The sequence below is a fragment of the Balaenoptera borealis genome (genome assembly GCF_965194805.1).
Source record: "Balaenoptera borealis genome assembly, chromosome: 18".
NCBI lineage: Eukaryota > Metazoa > Chordata > Mammalia > Artiodactyla > Balaenopteridae > Balaenoptera > Balaenoptera borealis.
In genome coordinates this window covers 55,116,294-55,122,293 of record NC_138877.1, presented here as the reverse complement: position 1 = coordinate 55,122,293, position 6,000 = coordinate 55,116,294, and positions in this window count along the sequence as shown.

Below are 6,000 nucleotides of genomic sequence, written 5' to 3'. Positions count from 1 at the left end.
TTCTAATATCACTTTATGAATTTGGGGATGCAAGTTCACTCCAGTTGCAATATAGATAGATAAACAAAGGTGAAAGTCTGTTATTCATGGAGATTTTTTTAACTGTTGTAATAGTATAATTATTGATTTATATTCAATGCAAAACATAAATAAAATCCAAACATGAGTTTGTCACCTGGACTTAAAACCATTAGTCCTATACGTTGAACATCGGAAGTTCAAGCTGTACTTTTCTGTTGTTACCTCATTATAAGACTGTGATACTAGGTGATGGCCATGAATGTCTTCACATTTCATATCTAGGAAAAAATATTTGGAAAGGTAGAATAATTGCTAGAGGACCTAAATAAAAGTCATATGGGCCTAGATAAAAGCTATATAAATGTGATGGCATGTGACTGACTGAAACTCAGGAGATATTTATTGGACCTTGCAAAGAAGACTTAATTTTAAAAATTAGATCATCAGGCTTCAAAGTTAAGCTACTCTTGAGGCTTGTATTGAATAAGACTTCTTAAGGAACTATCAAATAATAGATTGTTAATCATTTGAACATGAAAGCAATGAAAACATTACAACAATGTGAAAAGTTAATGTATGACAAAGAAATATTTTTGTACATTTTGAACCAAAAATCTGATTTACCTGTTCATCAGTGGTACGGTATATTCAAAGGTTATTCCCAAAGGCAAATAATGTGCTGACTTTTTTAAAAATTCAGTAGTTCAGTTATTCTATCACTACTCTGATAATTGGTTTGATTTCTATTTTACTATGAGCTTGCTGGATATTTAGATGGTGCAAATTGCCCAAAAAGGTAGAAAAAACATTTAGAAAATTGTAAGATTACTATTTTATAACATATGTTGGAAATTGTAAGGATAAGTACAAATAAAAAATAAGCAGCTTAGTTCTTGAAAATAGCAGAAGAGACTTTAGCCCTCCCTTTTCTTAGAGCACTTATTTTAGAAAATTTGTAATTGTAGACTATCTCTGTGAAATATATGTAAATTTTTAAAAACCTATATAAGCCTCTTGCTGGCTTTGAGACCCAGGAATGGCTTTCTCAACAACCTAGGAACTATTTCTTTGATATGTAGTCATTAAGGAAGAGAACCTTTATTGCTCTGTTTCTGTGGGAGGATAAGAGCCTAACTTTAGCTGATTGACATCTCACTCCAAGTTGCAAAACTACGATCTTGTCATAAAAGATATGAGAAGTTTATTTTCCTTTGGATAAAGCCAATGCACTAACACAGATGGTCACCCCAACTGCTATGTTAGTTTAGAAGGAACTGTATATGCTAAATGGTGCTTTCAGGCCCTCTTATTCAAGGACTAATTATTATTTATCTTGAGAACATGTAGGCAATGGTATATTAGTCAGGGTTCTCCAGAGAAACAGAACCAATATATAAAGAGTTTTATTATAAGGACCTGGCTTATGCAATTATGGAAGGCTGACAAATCCCAGTATGAAAGCAGAAGAATCAAGAGAGCTGACGATGTAGTCCCAGTCTGAAGCCATTAGACACTAGACCCAGGAAGAGCTGATGTTTCAGTTCTATCCAAAGGCAGGAAAAAACAAACATAAACAACAACAAAAATAACGTCCTCATTCCAAGTCATTCAGGCAAGAAGAATTGCTTCCTACTTGGAGGATGGTCAGATCTTTTTGTTCTATTCAGACCTTTAATTCATTAGATGGGACCCACCCACCTTAGGGAAGACAATCTGCTTTACTCAGTGGACCTATTCAAATGTTAATCTCATCCAGAAACACCCTCACAGACATACCCAGAATAATGTTTGACCAACTATCTGGTCACCCTGTGGCCCAGTCACTCTGATACAGGCATACCTTATTTTATTGCACTTTGCTTTATTATGCTTCACAGATATTGCATTTTGCATTACAAATTGAAGGTTTCCAGCAACCCTGTGTCAAGCAAGTATATCCACTGCCATTTTTTCAACAGCATTTTCTGACTTCCTGTCTCTGTGTTACATTTTGATAATTCTTGCAATATTTCAAGCTTTTTCACTATTATTTATTATATTTGTTTTGGTAATCTGTGATCAGTGATCTTTGGTGTTACTACTACAATTTGCTGAAGGCTCAGGTGATGCTGAGCATTTCTTAGCAATAAAGTAATTTTCAATTAAGATATGTACATTGGTGTTTTAGACATAATGTTATTGCACACTTAGACTACAGTATAGTGTAAACATAACTTTTATATGCACTGAGAAACCAAAACATTTGTGTGACTCACTCTATTGTGATGGTCTGGAACCAAACCTGCAATATCTCCAAGGTATGCCTGTATATAACCATTACAGAGGCGTTGCATCCTGTTTGGCTATTAAAATGATGAGATTTTTTTTTTTCTGTCTTTGCAGTTTCTTAGTAGATTGCCTTTGGTGCACCACACATTCTGTTTTAAGGGTTATTTAAAAATAAAATTGTTTCCTTTCTCTTCTACTTTTGTGAAAAGGTTTTCTAAGTTGGAAGGAGTTATATGGGTTTTAATTATACTTCCCAACACTATGTGTGTGAGATTGTTTCTGGACCTTTTTATTTGTTCTGTTGGTCTGCTGGTCTATAATTGTGTGTTGGATTAATTGCTGTAGTTTTTTTTTTTTTTTTTGAGTGTGTCAGGTCTTAGTTGCTGTATGCGGAATCTTCGTTGCCGTGTGCGGGTTCTTCGTTGCGGCATTCGGGATCTTTTAGTTGCGACATGCAGGATCTTTAGTTGCGGCATGCAAACTCTGTAGTCATACTTTATTATATCTGCTACAGCAAGTCCTCCTAACTTGTTCTTTTTCCACAAGGGCATCTTGGCTTTTTATTTTTCATTTCTGTATATTATAGTGTTTTAAGTTTCTTAAAGATCAAAAACCCAAACAAACTTATCTGTTGGGAATTTTATTGAGGTAACTAACGTCAATCTTTAGATAAATTTGATTGCTTCTGACAATCCACAAACATCTCATGATCTCTCTTTATGATATTATTTTAAATATATTTTGATTTTTTAATTTTTATAAATAGAATTATTTTACATATTTGTTAGCTTTTATGCTCTACTTTATTTTTTTAAATTTTATTGAGGAATAAAACACTCAGAGGAAAGTATACAGCTTAAATTATCATAAAATGAATGCTCCCAAATAAACATTATGAATAACCAAGAAACTAAAAATTACTAGAACTCTAAAAGCATCCCTTATTTTCTTCACTTTATTAATGTCATTTATAGGTAACACAGCAGTCCTCACTTCCAACATCATAGATTCTGTCTTTTCTCAAAATAGAAACTTACGATACAATTTATTTTGTATCAGTATTCTTTTGCTCAGTACTGAGTTTGCAAAATTGATTTATGTTATTACTTTAGTAGTATTTTGTTCATTCCAGTACTATATATTACCCCACAATTTATCCATTCTAACACTGAAGGTTATTTGGTTTGCTTCCAGTTTGGGGCCATTACAAATAGTGATGCTGTTACCTTCTTGTATGTGTCTTTTGGCAAAAATACAGACCTATTTTGGAGAATTTGCAGCTAAGAGTGGAACAACTGGGTAATAAGGTATTTCTTTCAGTCTTACTAGAAACCCCCAAACATTTCATCCAAATGTGCTGTGCCAAGTTGCATACCAGCAGCACTGTATAACCTACCAGTTACTTTACAAGCTTGACAGCAGTACTCTTTCTTAAGCATCATATCAGATGTATTGTAGACATACGTGTAAATCAAAACAGGGATATTTTGGTAAAATTTTAATAATATCTTCTTTGCTGTCAGTGGACTGAAGGACAAACTTTTAGACATTGTGGGTTGGAGGAAAACTGTTGTAAATTGACAAGTATCCCCAAATTGATATATGAAATCAGTACAATAGCAAAGTGTGAAGTATTTTGGCAGAATTTGACCAGTTGTCGATAAAACATAGATATAGATATATAGATATAGCAAAACTTGAATGGGCTCTGAATAATAAATGTTAATGATATAATCAATATTACTCTACCATTGAAGTATTTAACTTATCTAGAGGAATGCTTTTTATTCTGATGTATTGAGAAATGGTGGTACCTCATGTGATAACTAACTCTCAAATGCTTTATAGGCAGAACATAGTCTGTGTTTATCTTACAATTTTCCTATAAATTAAGCCTTTTTCATAAGTTTTTACAAAGATATGCTATAGAAGAATAGCTTCATGACCTTGACAAAATTGTGTTTTTGCAAGTAGATGCTAAAAACATTTCTTTTACTAGAAATATTTCTATATCCGTTTAGTAAAATGTTTCCAAGATAATAAGTAATTGGGGTAATTCAATTTAAAACCAAAGTAAGGTATCATCACACAAGCATAGAAATACTGAAAGTTTTATACGGAAAGCACAAATATGGAAATTGTACATGTGTGCATTTATTATAGGTGCGAGAATGTTCAAACAAGCATAATTCATTATATCTTAAAACGGGCCAATCTATATTCGCATAAAAATAGTAGAATGGTTATACTATTTGTAGAATAATGTAATGAAATTCTGTAACAACAAATGGATTAATTGCAACAATGGATTAACAACTTTCAAACATAGTATTAGCAGAAAAGAGAAGGACTGAAAGAACCATGCAGCATGATTTCATTCATATGAAGTTGAAAAGTAGCAGATCTACCTGATCTATTTAGGGTTAAATATATAAGTGATCGTAGTAGCTAAGGCAACATTTTTTAATAAAAGAGCATAGAAAGAAAAACCTAATGCATTACTAAGCGAAGGGAAGAGTATAAGAAATGTATACTTACAAAGAAAAATTATTGTCATATTTCTTCTTTGTAAAATTTATATGCTTTCTCCATTGTAATAGAATATAAGTAAAGTCAAGTACTATATATATATATACACACATTCTCTCATTCTGAATTCTAGTAATACTATGATATTCTTTAAAATTAATTTACCCTATGTCCTAAATTCACTATGCCTATGGCAGATACTCCCTGATGTTCATCAAATATATTTTTCCTAATTTTCCTGGTGAATAATAAATTACCCCAAAATTAAGAAACTTAAAGCAACAAATATTATTTTCTCACAGTTTCTGTTGGTCAGTAATGTGGGTGTGGCTTACCTGAATCTTCTGACTCTGAGTCTCTCACAAGGCTCCATTCAAGGCGTTGGCTGGTTGCAGCAGTCTTCTCCATAGGGGAAGAGCCTGCTTTTAAGCTCATTCATGTGACTGTTGACATGATTCAGTTCCTACAGGGATGCTGGAAGGAAAACACCCTTAGTTCCTTTCCAGGAAGAGCTCTCCATAGTGTAGCTCAGAACATCACGGCTTACTTCATCTAAGAAAGCAAGTTGGGGGAGCAAGAGAGAGAGAGTGAACAAAAGAGACTGTCTTATAAGCTAATCTCTGAAGGTATAGCCACTTTTGGCATATTTAATTTGACAGAAGCAAGTCACTAGCCTCACAGAAGGGGAGTGGATTAGGAAGAGTGTAAGTACCAGGAGGCACAGACCATTGGGAAGTGTTTTGGAAGGTGACAACCACACTTTAGTTCACCTGTGGATCTATTTCCCACTTTTTCCTATAACTAAGTGTTCCATATGACTGAGCTGTACTCAGTGGAGAATGAGAGGACATGAACATATATTATTGTGTACACATGACTTTTTTAGGAAAAAGAAGGTATTTAAGCATGCTTTTTTTTCACCTTATATAATGAAAATAATATTTTCATCATCTGGGTGGAAGAATAACAAGATAGTAAGAAGTTTAGCCCATGAATTGCCACGTGTAGGAGAGCTCACTGCAAAAGGAACTTGGGATATTAAATTACTACATGTAGGTGGACCATCTGCCTCAAATTATTATATGAGTAAGAATATACCTCCATTATGCTGTAGTCATTATACACATGTGCATATTTGTTACTACAGTTATGTCTACCCTAAGTAATACAATATTCTGTAAT